General features: G+C 45.5%; 1 protein-coding gene across 3 annotated transcripts in view; it reads left to right on the top strand.

The window, feature by feature from the left end:
• Positions 1–14,412, top strand: part of LOC139465057 (disintegrin and metalloproteinase domain-containing protein 28-like) — a 105,060-nt gene that overhangs the window by 22,033 nt on the left and 68,615 nt on the right. The gene's annotated exons all lie outside the window — the stretch shown is intronic.

The raw sequence follows: 14,412 nt of genomic DNA, 5'->3' as shown, positions 1-14,412 counted from the left end.
TTCCACCAATACATTAGCAGGGAATGCCAATAATGGACTTGACACTTCACAGGTACTTCGGGATGATGAGCAAACACTTAAACCGCTAGGCTATCCCACAAACACTGAAATAGAAAGATATGAAGGAAAATCATTGATAAGGATGCAGACAGAATTTATTTTTATTTTGTCTCTTAGTTGTACGAGGCAGTATTTTATTTCCAGCAGTACAGTGTTTCCGTTCCAAGCTCAGAATTTACTGTATATGTCGCTTGGTGAGGGAATCAATGGATTGTCTGCTACCAGGAGTATTTAGGGAATGCTGACATCAGAGTCAAGAAATATCTTCCAAATTGCCTGCTACTGCCCCAGAATATTTGATATCATTTGACCTTCAATTCTAAATTCTTGAAGAGATGAATGCAAAGATTAATTTGATTTGGAATATTTGTCTCATTTGCTGGTTGTGAAATAAGAGCTTCACCTGTAGTAAGGGCCTGGTACAGGGGTAAGGTTGTGAAATAAGAGCTTCACCTGTAGTAAGGGCCTGGTACAGGGGTAAGGTTGTGAAATAAGAGCTTCACCTGTGGTAAGGGCCTGGTACAAGGGCAAGGGTTTGAAATAAGAGTTTCACCTGTAGTAAGGGCCTGGTACAGGGTAAGATTGTGAAATAAGAGCTTCACCTGTAGTAAGGGCCTTGTACATTGGGTAAGGTGGTGAAATAAGAGCTTTGCCTGTAGTAAGGGCCTGGTACATTGGGTAAGGTTGTGAAATAAGAGCTTCGCCTGTGGTAAGGGCCTGGTACATGGGGTAAGGTTGTGAAATAAGAGCTTCACCTGTAGTAAGGGCCTGGTACATGGGGTAAGGTTGTGAAATAAGAGCTTCACCAGTAGTAAGGGCCTGGTACAGGGTAAGGTTGTGAAATAAGAGCTTCACCTGTGGTAAGATTGTGAAATAAGAGCTTCACCTGTAGTAAGGGCCTAGTACAGGGTAAGGTTGTGAAATAAGAATGTCGCCTGTAGTAAGGGCCTGGTACAGGAGCAAGGGTTTGCAATAAGAGCTTCACCTGTAGTAAGGGCCTGGTACATGGGGTAAGGTTGTGAAATAAGAGGTTCACCTGTAGTAAGGGCCTGGTACAGGGTAAGGTTGTGAAATTAGAGCTTCGCCTGTAGTAAGGGCCTAGTACAGGGGTAAGGTTGTGAAATAAGAGCTTCACCTGTGGTAAGGGCCTGGTACATGGGGTAAGGTTGTGAAATAAGAGCTTCACCTGTAGTAAGGGCCTGGTACAGGGGTAAGGTTATGATATAAGAGCTTTGTCTGTAGTAAGGGCCTGGTACATGGGGTAAGGTTGTGAAATAAGAGCTTCACCTGTGGTAAGGGCCTGGTACATGGGGTAAGGGTTTGAAATAAGAGCTTCGCCTATAACTATAAAAGTCCAGTTTTTGCTGAACTAGGCTGGAATTCTGGAGTTAGTATTATCAATCAAAATTGCCTAACGAACTACACATCCGTTTTGTGAACATGGATTTCAACATGCAGATTGCGGTCGCTTGCAGGATTTGCAAAGCATGTGTACCGCCAACTTGGCGTCGACAGATATTTTGCAAATCCTTTCATGTTTTTGATCAAGGTGCTCAAGTGATTTGATGCACTTTGCAGGGTAAGACCTGTATTATTACAATATAGATCTTGATTATCAATCAGATTGTCTTGACTGGGTGCCATGATTTTGTTTCAATCAAATGCAAGTGATATGAGAGATGGAATCTGATTGGCCAATAGGAGGGACATCGAAGGGACATAACTCGTAATAGCAACTGGTAGCGCTACGATTGAGCCTGGAAATTCCAGCCTTGTTTGGCAAGTTTGGAAACTGTATTTTTATAGTCAGTTAACTCCCTTGCCTCTGGAAGATGGTTAATTAAGGCTCAGCATGTTAGTTGGGGAAATGTGATATTTGGTTTTGAAGGAGCAGTTCCCTCTTTCCATTTTAATGATCTAATTGCTAAGAATTGCGAGATGGTTTCACTTTTTGTTTTGTTAGGAATAATATATTTTTTACACATCTAATGATGTACAAGCTCCCTTCAGCTCAAATATCATGAAATGATACTGTTAGAAGATCCAGTGCATATGCACAAGAACTAATTCTAACAAAATCCATTGAAATTATTCAAGGATATTGGCTCTGATATCTTGATGTAACATTGTGCTGGCATGGGAATATTCACAGATTATTCTGACTTTAATGATATGACTCATCATGAGAATTGTAATTGATTAAGATCTGTCAAATGATGAATTTGTTCCAGTGTTTGCATAAACTTTGCATGTTTCGTATCTAACCATTTGGACTCCAAGTTTCTGACAAAAATTTGGGCACATGTGAATCATACTTATACTTGATTTTCTGTAAAACAAAGAACCCTACATGCACTTGAATATTATAGAATATGTTCAGGGCTAAGCCATATTTTATACCTCCTTAATTGAGGCTGCAATAATGCATTTCATTTACCAAATGTTTGATGTTTACAAAAGAAATCATTGGCCATGCTATATTGATATTATTTGAGGATTTATCAAACCATACCGCATGTCATTAAATAATTGATTTGTAAAATATTAATTTTGCCATATGACTCATATATTCTGGGTCTTTTTATCGCACAGTCTCTGCCCTTGCCATTCCGCATTTTGATATTCAAATCTTTTGAACTGCAAGTTTCATCGTTAACCTTGGATCTTTCACAGGATTTTGTAGTGTTTCTTGGCATTATTAATGACTCCTAATCGAATGAATTTGTCAGAAAAGCTTGAAGCGTTTCCTTGGTCAAAATGCTTCCCGCCCAACTGGAATTCTGTGCTGGATTGGAAGTGTGATCGAGGCAAATGAAGCAAAAATAAAAGGGCAGTGAATGATGATTCCTGATCTCTCTGGAGGCCTGCGGCCTTAAATAAGTTGGACTCCTTCCAAGACTGCTGTTCTGAGTGAATGAGTATTTTAACGATGGAAGACAGAATGCCACCTTCTTAACTAGCAGTGTCTATGTTACTGGCAGTGGGGATGTGTATTAACAAACTAAGTTAGGGGATTCAGATGTGTCTCACAAAAATGCTTATAAGAATACCTGCTTGTGGACCAAAAACATTCTTTGAATGGTTGACAGTTTTAAAGCGATATTTCCAATTTTCCTGGAAAAAATAAGTTTGTTCCATTTCCCCTCCCAAAAAAATTTAATTGCCAGTTGTTTTTTGGTATTTAAGTTTCTGGTTTGGGGCTTGGTTCACTTAAGATATTTTAACTGTATCATTGTCTTATGTACCAGTATGTTTTTTTGTAGTGGAATCCCATGCCAGTCACGACACTCAATGATTTCTGTAACAAGGCCCTGGTAGATAAAAATAATGTTATTGAGTGAATAACCCCTCATATGATTCGCCCGAGTATCTCATACATATGTGTCAGTGTGAATGATGTCTGGAGGGAGGAACTGCAGTCAAAGTTTAGATCATGAACTTACACACCTTGCACCTTACATTTACTCAGTTATAAGTCCAAATGAACCACACATTTAATTACACGAGTTACGGGTGATGTCACTGGAATGTTTGAAAAAGTCACGGTTGGGTGGTAATCCATTGCTTGTATATTCAGGTAGTGTTGCTGTGTAGGGAAATGTCTCCTGGCGTGGTCTTAGTCAATAATGTATGCTATAGCGCCTCTAGACAGGCAACACTGAGTACTGACTGTAAGTTGACAGCTTAAGAAGCTTGTGTGACTTGACTCCGGAACATTCTGACTTCTTACAAATGGTCATGTCACACCTTTGTGTGAGGGTTCATTCATCTAGCTGACCTTTCCTCACCAAGAGTGAAAGCACTGGTGTACAAGCCGTACCATGTCCCTCGTCTCCCTGACCTTGCCCTCCTGAGTCAACATGTCTTCGAGGTAGTGACTTTCCTTCCTAGCATACACATGGTCCATCCTCCCTGACCCACACTCTCAACTCCCTGACCCTAAAACAGTCCTCCATATTCTCTCCCACGATATGATTCTTTCTTAAACATCCATTCTACCTTTCTTCCTCACCTGAACAATCATCCCTAGAAAGCCCTAGATAAACCCACATGACAATCCCTCCACTACATCACTGCCCATGCGGCTCCAGCCTGTAGGCTGACCGTCCCGACCAGCAGCCTGCCACGGCTCCAGTCTGTAGGCTGACTGTCCCGACCAGCAGCCTGCCACGGCGCCAGTCTGTTGGCTGACCGTCCCGACCAGCAGCCTGCCATGGCTCCAGTCTGTAGGCTGACCGTCCTGACCAGCAGCCTGCCACGGCTCCAGTCTGTAGGCTGACCATCCTGACCAGCAGCCTGCCACGGCTCCAGCCTGTAGGCTGACCGTCCCGACCATCAGCCTGCCACGGCTCTAGTCTGTTGGCTGACCGTCCCGACCAGCAGCCTGCTACGGCGCCAGTCTGTTGGCTGACCGTCCCGACCAGCAGCCTGCCACGGCTCCAGTCTGTAGGCTGACCGTCCTGACCAGCAGCCTGCCACGGCTCCAGTCTGTTGGCTGACCGTCCCGACCAGCAGCCTGCCACGGCTCCAGTCTGTAGGCTGACTGTCCCGACCAGCAACCTGCCACGGCTCCAGTCTGTAGGCTGACCGTCCTGACCATCAGCCTGCCACGGCTCTAGTCTGTTGGCTGACCGTCCCGACCAGCAGCCTGCCATGGCGCCAGTCTGTTGGCTGACCGTCCCGACCAGCAGCCTGCCACGGCTCCAGTCTGTAGGCTGACCGTCCTGACCAGCAGCCTGCCACGGCTCCAGTCTGTAGGCTGACCGTCCTGACCAGCAGCCTGCCACGGCTCCAGTCTTTTGGCTGACCATCCCGACCAGCAGCCTGCCACGGCTCCAGTCTGTTGGCTGACCGTCCCGACCAGCAGCCTGCCACGGCTCCAGTCTGTAGGCTGACTGTCCCGACCAGCAGCCTGCCACGGCTCCAGTCTGTAGGCTGACCGTCCTGACCAGCAGCCTGCTACGGCGCCAGTCTGTTGGCTGACCGTCCCGACCAGCAGCCTGCCACGGCTCCAGTCTGTAGGCTGACCGTCCTGACCAGCAGCCTGCCACGGCTCCAGTCTGTTGGCTGACCGTCCCGACCAGCAGCCTGCCACGGCTCCAGTCTGTAGGCTGACTGTCCCGACCAGCAGCCTGCCACGGCTCCAGTCTGTAGGCTGACCGTCCTGACCATCAGCCTGCCACGGCTCTAGTCTGTTGGCTGACCGTCCCGACCAGCAGCCTGCCACGGCTCCAGTCTGTAGGCTGACTGTCCCGACCAGCAGCCTGCCACGGCGCCAGTCTGTTGGCTGACCGTCCCGACCAGCAGCCTGCCATGGCTCCAGTCTGTAGGCTGACCGTCCTGACCAGCAGCCTGCCACGGCTCCAGTCTGTAGGCTGACCATCCTGACCAGCAGCCTGCCACGGCTCCAGCCTGTAGGCTGACCGTCCCGACCATCAGCCTGCCACGGCTCTAGTCTGTTGGCTGACCGTCCCGACCAGCAGCCTGCTACGGCGCCAGTCTGTTGGCTGACCGTCCCGACCAGCAGCCTGCCACGGCTCCAGTCTGTAGGCTGACCGTCCTGACCAGCAGCCTGCCACGGCTCCAGTCTGTTGGCTGACCGTCCCGACCAGCAGCCTGCCACGGCTCCAGTCTGTAGGCTGACTGTCCCGACCAGCAACCTGCCACGGCTCCAGTCTGTAGGCTGACCGTCCTGACCATCAGCCTGCCACGGCTCTAGTCTGTTGGCTGACCGTCCCGACCAGCAGCCTGCCATGGCGCCAGTCTGTTGGCTGACCGTCCCGACCAGCAGCCTGCCACGGCTCCAGTCTGTAGGCTGACCGTCCTGACCAGCAGCCTGCCACGGCTCCAGTCTGTAGGCTGACCGTCCTGACCAGCAGCCTGCCACGGCTCCAGTCTTTTGGCTGACCATCCCGACCAGCAGCCTGCCACGGCTCCAGTCTGTTGGCTGACCGTCCCGACCAGCAGCCTGCCACGGCTCCAGTCTGTAGGCTGACTGTCCCGACCAGCAGCCTGCCACGGCTCCAGTCTGTAGGCTGACCGTCCTGACCAGCAGCCTGCTACGGCGCCAGTCTGTTGGCTGACCGTCCCGACCAGCAGCCTGCCACGGCTCCAGTCTGTAGGCTGACCGTCCTGACCAGCAGCCTGCCACGGCTCCAGTCTGTTGGCTGACCGTCCCGACCAGCAGCCTGCCACGGCTCCAGTCTGTAGGCTGACTGTCCCGACCAGCAGCCTGCCACGGCTCCAGTCTGTAGGCTGACCGTCCTGACCATCAGCCTGCCACGGCTCTAGTCTGTTGGCTGACCGTCCCGACCAGCAGCCTGCCACGGCGCCAGTCTGTTGGCTGACCGTCCCGACCAGCAGCCTGCCACGGCTCCAGTCTGTAGGCTGACCGTCCTGACCAGCAGCCTGCCACGGCTCCAGTCTGTAGGCTGACCGTCCTGACCAGCAGCCTGCCACGGCTCCAGTCTTTTGGCTGACCATCCCGACCAGCAGCCTGCCACGGCTCCAGTCTGTTGGCTGACCGTCCCGACCAGCTGCCTCCCACGGCTCCAGTCTGTAGGCTGACCGTCCCGAACAGCAGCCTGCCACGAGCCATCTCATGTCCTCCAGTGCAGCAGCCACCTCTGTGAGAGTGTGTGCAGCATAACCTCATGTTTGTTGTTTGAGTGACACATGTTGATGTATCTACAGATAGAGATCACTCCCAGTTGAATTAGAGCTTTGCTTTCTGCAAATACGTTGTTGATTTTATCAGGATCAGGATCATATAGATTACATAATGAGAACCAGCCCTGCCTGTAAGAAATGTTCAGAGTTTTCTTATGAGTTTTTTTACCATTAAATAGCTTCAGTTAACTGTTCAAAGCAGATATATTTAGATGTGTCTTGGAATCCTATATGTTAAAGGAAAGGATCTTACTTTCTTCTTTATGAATTAATTTACAGCTTTAAGTTGTATTATATATGTTCATATGTGGGGTGTATTTGACACCCTAGTTCAGTATATAAAAGTGGGTTGCACACAATTCACATGTAATATATAGCAGCTTGACAAGTCAAATGGACCGACAACGGCATGTATGCAACATCAAAGCTCCCTGTGTTCTGGTGCTCCCTGATGTTGGACAGCGACGAGTGCTCTATGTAGGATGTGCATGAAAACACTCAGTTTATAATGCATTTTCTTCCGTCTGGCCCATTGATGTATGATTTATTTACAGCTAGATCTAATCATATCAGCCAATAAATACAAAATGCGCTAGGCTAGCTTATGATTTACCAGGGAAGTGTGTGAGGTGTTGCACAGCGAGGGACACCAAGCGTTGGCTTCACCCATTGTTCCCAGGTGGGGCAGATGACCCATGTCTTTTGTATGTGGTGAGTCAACAACTAGCTTACTCAACACCTCTTTCCAGATTGTGTCATCATGATACTAACCTTGAGTGAAAGAGTAAGTCAACATTATGTCAGCTGTAGGATTGCCTGAAGAATCCTTTCTATCTCCAAAATCCCGGTACAAGCAAACCAGTTGTGAAAAGGTTTGAGCATTCGGTCCCACTCTTTGGGATATGATGGCCCAGCAAGATCACAGCGGAGATATCTGTCTTCCAATTGGTGTAAATTGACAAAAGTCCCCAAATTTTACTGCCTACTGACCACCCCCATCAATCTGCAGAGTTATCAGCCTTTGTCATGCCAGGATCATCATCTCAGATCACAGATTGTTTCTAGGTTTGTCAGCACGATACCTGCACTAGTGGGGACTGGAGACTTTTGCCTTTTCTCCAGACACAAGCTGACATGCTGTAGGACTGAAATTCTGTTCAAAGCAGCGCTAAACCCAACACACCCATTCTCTCTTATGCCTAGTTTGGAGAAAAGAGTCCTTTTTTTTGTCATCCCGGTTAAGATATCAAGATATTCAATTACTCAGTATGCTATCAATCTTCTCTTGTAATTATGTTGTAGTTTGTACCACCGAAGATCCCACTGAAGCTCAATCACTGTCTTACATGTGGAAACATGTTTAATCTAATTGAACATATAAATGTTATCAAGGCTTAGACTTCCAAGCAACCATTATCAATGTTTCTCAGCAGCTGCTTTGACTTTCACATGTAACTTGTTGACAAAACATCCTGCAGTAATTACGAAGAGGGTGAATCCTTGAACCCAATGTATACCCGATGTGCCCTTAGTTTCCTGCCCTACCCTGGTTGAGGGTCCTGATGGGGGTGGTCAGTAGGCAGTAGGATTTAGGGCCTTTTTTCAATTTACACTAATGATTTCCTTAGTAAAATCAATACAAATGAGTTTTGAAATCTAGTTATTGTCAATATATTTTTACAACATCATTTATTTTTTATTCTGATTTTATTAATGGTCATGCCCCAACCCCTGTCCCTGAGTTATGAATAAGAATAAATGAAAAATGCCACATGGGACCATTAGGACGAATCTAGTATAAGTCATCTGTTCTTTTACCCTTTTGTAAGAAGCAGTAAATTTATGTTTTACATCAAGGAGCTTTTTATAGTTGTTTTATGTTAATTTTTATTATAACTTTGTGCAGTGTTTTTTATTCTTTTTTTCTCTGTTCAATAAAGCCCATCAGGACATTGTTGGTGTTTGTAGTTGTGCTGCATTTCATGCATCTGAGGGTTAGCTTGCTGGAGGCGCATTGATCAGCCCATTACCTACTGCTTCATCCTGTTGGTGATGTAGGCTGCAGGAAGTATTTCATGATCACCGAACATTCAGTGATGTACATGATAACCAGATACCAAACCCTGTGCTGGTAAAAGAAATTGAAAAAACTTCAGGATGCTGGTGGAGGAACATGATCATTAAATCCTGCAGTCATTTTGTTGTATCGTGTTACCATGACGATACAGATTACAGTGGGCAATGCACATGATGCAGGGTGTGTATTCCTGAAAGAACGATGGGGCAATTGGTGGTGCATGTGGCGATTGGTGGTGTATGTGATGATTGTTGGTGCATGTGACGACTGGTGGTTCATGTGACGATTGGTGGTGCATGTGGCGATTGGTGGTGCATGTGGCGATTGGTGGTGTATGTGACGATTGGTGATTCATGTGACGATTGGTGGTTCATGCGATGATTGTTGGTGCATGTGACGATTGGTGGTTCATGTGATGATTGGTGGTGCATGTGGCGATTGGTGGTGTATGTGGCGATTTGTGGTGTATGTGACGATTGGTGGTGTATGTGACGATTGGTGGTGTATGTGACGATTGGCGGTTCATGTGATGATTGGTGGTGCATGTGATGATTGGTGGTGCATGTGATGATTGATGGTGCATGTGATGATTGATGGTGCATGGGGCGATTTGTGGTGCATGGGGCAGTTGGTGGTTCATGTGATGATTGGTGGTTCATGTGACGATTGGTGGTGTATGTGGCGATTTGTGGTGTATGTGACGATTGGTGGTGTATGTGACGATTGGTGGTGTATGTGACGATTGGCGGTTCATGTGATGATTGATGGTGCATGTGGCAATTGGTGGTGTATGTGGCGATTTGTGGTTCATGTGATGATTGGTGGTGTATGTGATGATTGGTGGTGCATGTGATGATTGGTGGTGCATGTGATGATTGGTGGTGCATGTGATGATTGATGGTGCATGTGATGATTGATGGTTCATGTGATGATTGGTGGTGTATGTGATGATTGGTGGTTCATGTGATGATTGGTGGTGCATGTGATGATTGGTGGTGCATGTGATGATTGGTGGTGCATGTGATGATTGATGGTGCATGGGGCGATTTGTGGTGCATGGGGCAATTGGTGGTTCATGTGATGATTGGTGGTTCATGTGATGATTGGTGGTGTATGTGGCGATTGGTGGTGTATGTGACGATTGGTGGTGTATGTGACGATTGGTGGTGTATGTGACGATTGGCGGTTCATGTGATGATTGGTGGTGCATGTGGCGATTGGTGGTGTATGTGGCGATTTGTGGTTCATGTGATGATTGGTGGTTCATGTGATGATTGGTGGTGCATGTGATGATTGGTGGTGCATGTGATGATTGATGGTGCATGGGGCGATTTGTGGTGCATGTGATGATTGGTGGTTCATGTGATGATTGGTGGTGCATGTGATGATTGGTGGTTCATGTGATGATTGGTGGTGCATGTGACGATTGATGGTGCATGTTACGATTGATGGTGCATGGGGCGATTGGTGGTGCATTGGGTGATAGGTGGTTCATGTGACTATTGGTGATGCTAGTGACGATTGATGGTGCATGAGGCGATTGGTGGCTCATTTGGTTTTGTGTTGTAATAAGGATGGCCAGAGTTGCTTGTGGAATGGTTATTGATTTGGATGGTGCTACTTCTTTGGGAAGTTAAAGTTGAATCCCATTTACAAAGAAAACTTTACCATAAAAGCAGTTATAGTCTTGAACACAAATTGCTTGATCCATAATTGAAAACCGCTGTGATTGTTGTCCGTAATGGTTTTAGGGCTTGGCTTATTGTACAACTGTTGAGGTGGACCAGAGACAACAGGGCTTGGCTTATTGTACAACTGTTGAGGTGGACCAGAGACAGCAGGGCTTGGCTTATTGTACAACTGTTGAGGTGGACCAGAGACAACAGGGATAGGGCATCATAGCAGCATCAAAGGGATTTCTTCCTACGGGTTGTAAGCAATATGACTTTTGTTGTTGATCTTTAAGTATTGACAGGCACTTGTTACAATAGATTGGTTATTTATTCTAATGGTGTTATGTTCAACCCATTATGAAGGGAGAAGGGACTGGGGAGGGGGACCCCAAATGAAATATTTTGGGTGAGGTAATTTTAGTAGCACAGTCTTGATTAAATTATCTCCAGTTGAACAGTTTCTGCCATCTCGGGTATAAGAAAATGAACATATGTCTGATGTAACACATTAACATAGTGAATAACTGCTATAATTGACTAAAATTCCATACATCTGTGTGAAATGTGATTGTAAAATCTGTTTCCATTCTGGAAGGAAGGATATGGATGTGGCTAAGATGAACTGACTCCTTCATGTCCATGGCAAGTTCATGCGAATTTATATTCAAGCCAATCCCCTGGAAGAATCCTCTTTGCAGAAACAAGACAGGCATCACAAATGCATACAACAAAACTGCAATTATTTCTTCAAAAAGGACATGTTCAGCACGAAATGATGGTTGTTGTATCCATACATTTCTTATTGATTTGTTATGGAGAGGAGCCTCCCTACTCCATGAATGCCAGACAGTCAGTTGTTGGAAGGTGTCCATTTGTTCCTGGCAGCTACAGCAGGGACGGCAGCCATACATCAACTTCAGGCAGACAGCAGCAGTCAGCAGAAGGGTAGAAGTTATTCTCTTCAACCCAAGCGTGATGCTTTGAAAACATAACATGTCCTACATCACATATCCTTTGAGATCTAGTAGTCTTCACATTAGAGCACTGACCATATATTTCACGTTGGTCCTGCATTTGTCCCTATACTTGACATGGGTCCTTCGTTTGTCCTTATACTTCACAATTGATTTTCATTTGTCCCTATACTTCACAAAGGTCCTGCATATGTCCTTGTACTTCACCGAGGTCCTTCATGTCTCCATGTACACCACAAAGGTCCTACATGTGTCCTTGTACTTCACAGAGGTCCTGCACGTGTCCCTGTACTCCACAGAGGTCCTGCATGTGTCCTTGTACTTCACAGAGGTCCTGCATGTGTCCTTCTACTTAACAGAGGTCCTGCATGTGTCCTTGTACTTCACAAAGGTCCTGCATGTGTCCCTGTACTTCACAGAGGTCCTGCATGTGTCCCTGTACTTCACAAAGGTCCTGCATGTGTCCTTGTACTTCACAGAGGTCCTGCATGTGTCCTTGTACTTCACAGAGGTCCTGCATGTGTCCTTGTACTTCACAAAGGTCCTACATTTGTCCCTGTACTTCACAGAGGTCGGGCATGTGTCCCTTTACTTTACAGAGGTCCTACATTAGTCCCTGTACTTCACAAAGGTGCTGCATGTGTCCCTTTACTTCAGGAGAGGAGTCCATTTGTGTTCAGAAGTTGGCTTTGTGATCCAGTTTGGAAACTAGAGTGAAATTGTTACCAAGAGGTAATAAGTGCCTCTTACACTAAAAACACATAATTATACATGGGTGAGACGAGGCTTCGTGAGTCAGACGCTTGTTGGGGAAAGTAGGTAAGTTATTCTTGTCCTTCCAGGGCCCACTCGATGACAGCAGTGTTTACATCGCCCATTGCCATACCTACATTGCTTGTGATGTTAATTCTGTTTCCTACAAGTAGAGTTTAGTATGTTGTTGAGATTCAGTGTTTAGAACATTGTCAGTGCCAGTTGGGCCCACTGTGTGTCAAAGGTAGAGATGCTGTGGCCACTACTCATGCATTGTCGTAGTGATCAGCTTGGGATGCCGTTCCTCAGAGTGGTCTTTGTGTTAAGATGGTCTGAACCAGGGGTCCGGACACCGTCATATGCGCCGGACATGTCCGATTGGGAATCTCAAATGTCCGGTTTAAAATATTGCTTACTGGACATTTTAAAAAGTATTGTCCGGACATTCTTAAATTTTGACCGACATGATCAACAGTTAGGACTGAGCAGTTTCTGTCTGCAGTTGCAACACAATGAAGATTAACTACTCTGACAAGCTTTGTTTGTTTTGATTGCTGTAAATACATCGTACGTACATGATAGTCAAATCGGTCAATCACTGTTATAGGCAACAAACTGAGTTGACACTGATTAATCGAGGATTAATTACTGAGAACATCTTGTAAATTTGATTGAAAGGTGTTTACAACTGTACATAAATACCTTGCATCATCGATGTACCTCATTATCCTCACAATGCTACTATACGTAACCTCAGACAAGTAGCGAAAGCGTGACGATAGCCAGTCAACCGATGCTGATCAGTCGAGCGGATCTGCCAAACCCTCAAAGTCTGGACGATCATTTTGTAAGTCGTGGCTAACGACTTTCACTTGGTTGACATACAATGAAGATTTGCAGATTTTATTGTTTTCAGTAGCTAATCGTATACTGAATCTTGATTGACCGCCATTTTGCTTTCTCGGACGATTGAGGTCACGTGATAACCAAATATGGGATAATAGTCTCGATCCAAATGTTACAACGCGTACACTTGAGCAGACTCATGAATATAACTCATGAATATTAATTAGACCGTTCGCTACGTTAACAGATCGTTATTATAACAGAAACAAACGTATGTTTTCCATGTATATCTAAAATGATATTATTTGTTATTAATTGTCTGGTGAATTAACCAATTTAAATTGAAACAATTCATAATTCATCATATTATGAATACGTAAACTTTTACTGTGTGAAAAGTCGTACTAAAATACGCTATTTGAAGGGGGCGTGGCCTAAATGCAAATGTCAGATTGGGTTTTTAAATTTTCCGGACCCCTGGTCTGAACTCTCAAACTTTAACATAGACTTACAACAATCATAGTGCTTAGATTGCTTTGTGGAACGGGCGCTGGTCTGAGGTCTCCCAGGACTGGTATGCGCACTTAGTGCCTTGGAGCATGCATTCTTCCCTCCATGTACTTACTGGAGGTACTTGCTGAGGCAGTGTATGGAGATCTCTGGTGTTTTGAGTTACCCTTATTTATGGTCATTCTTTCCTTGGTTTATGAGGCTCATGTTGGAAGCAACAATCTTTGTGATTGTGAGTTTATTGGAAGAAACAAGCAAATTAAGTATTAAGTATGGCTTTTTTCACAAGCCAGTTTGACATTTACACTGGAAACATTTCTTTCCCCAAATCTGTAATTGTTTAGAAAATATTGTACTTATTTTCAGAGGTTTGGTTTTGATCTCATCAAAATTAAGAGTTTTATTTATTTGTGGAGTCTTTAGAAAGGGTGCCAATTATGACTTTGTAATTGGGTAACCAACTGTGGCCATCAAAACTGGAAGAAACTGAAATTAAAGATGAAGATGAGATACATGTTTTACTTTTATCACAAAGAAGTAGATCCTCTGAAGACGTCTGTTAAAATCCAGTACAATGCTGGATGCACTTCATCATTATGAATCCTTGTTGGGATTTGAGGGCAGACCGGCAGATCATGATTGTCATGAGAGCCGACTACTGAGGATTGTTTCACTGGGTTCATGCTGTCAGCAATTGTATTTTCTGGCCAAAGCTTAATTATTTACACTCAATCAGATATACAGTAGCTGGAATATTGCTGAGTAAAGGAAACAAAATTCACTCTCATATCAATTACTGTGAAACCAGCTCATGTCTCTCATACATGTAACATTATATAAGCTAGGACTG

Source organism: Haliotis cracherodii, unplaced genomic scaffold, assembly GCF_022045235.1.
Source record: "Haliotis cracherodii isolate W230 unplaced genomic scaffold, xgHalCrac1.p SCAF_17, whole genome shotgun sequence".
Classification (NCBI taxonomy): Eukaryota; Metazoa; Mollusca; class Gastropoda; order Lepetellida; family Haliotidae; genus Haliotis; species Haliotis cracherodii.
Note: the sequence above shows the minus strand (reverse complement) of the source record. Positions and strands in the feature narration are given on the sequence as shown.